The sequence below is a fragment of the Perognathus longimembris genome, chromosome 11 (assembly GCF_023159225.1).
Source record: "Perognathus longimembris pacificus isolate PPM17 chromosome 11, ASM2315922v1, whole genome shotgun sequence".
Taxonomy (NCBI): Eukaryota; Metazoa; Chordata; class Mammalia; order Rodentia; family Heteromyidae; genus Perognathus; species Perognathus longimembris.
Window position 1 is genome coordinate 7,524,189 of NC_063171.1, and position 881 is coordinate 7,525,069.

Consider the following 881-nt stretch of genomic DNA (forward strand, 5'->3'; position numbering starts at 1 on the left):
AAGATTTGAAATTTAAATGACATTGTAAGAGTACATTACTTATAGTAAAGCTACTGTTTAACATTTGTTTTATTTTAATTTGTGTATTCATTCTCAATCATAGAGTTTGTATCTGATATGAAAGAATCAAACCTTCTGAGCACTGTTGGTTCACACATATAATCCTAGCTACTCAGGATGTTGAGATCTGAGGATAACTCTTTAAACCTGCCCCCGCAGGCAACACTAGACTCCTATCTACTACTAAACTACTCAAAAAAGCCAGAAGTGTTATTGTGGCTCAAGTGGCCTAATGCTTGCCTTGAGCCAAAAGAAGCTCAGGGACATTTCCCAGGCCCCAAGTTCAAGCCCCAGGACAGGCAAAAATATGAAAATCCCATTTAATGTATTGTGCTCAGATAGAGAATGCACCACAAATTAAATTGATAAGAACAAAGAGAACACTTGATCTTAGCCAAAAGGACAAGAAGGGATGAAGAATTTTATAAAGAATAGATTTGAATGAATTAATTTATTTAATTTTAAGATTACTCATAGGAAAAATGAATAGTAATATTATTCCTGTTAATGTTAATGTTTTTTTTTTTTCTGTGTGTGCTTACCCTAGGGCTAGAATGCAGGGGCTGGTCACTATCCTTGAACTTTTTAATTCAAGGTTAGCACTGTATCACTTGAGCCAAAAGCTCCACTTCTGTCTTCTTGGTAGTTAAATGAAGATAAGAATCTCTATGATTTTCCTGCCCTGTGTGGCTTTGAACTGCAACCCAGAGATAGGAGCCTCCTGAGTAGCTAGGGTTATAAATATGAGCCATATGTGCCTGGCCATATTCAACTTTTAGACTCTAGAAAGATCACAGTTAGCCATTGTTAAAACTTAGATG

At 36.0% G+C, this 881-nt stretch overlaps 1 pseudogene; it reads right to left on the reverse strand.

Annotated features, from left to right (window-relative positions):
• Positions 1–303: 303 nt before the first annotated feature.
• On the reverse strand, positions 304–474 carry LOC125360308 (annotated as a pseudogene).
• Positions 475–881: the final 407 nt, after the last annotated feature.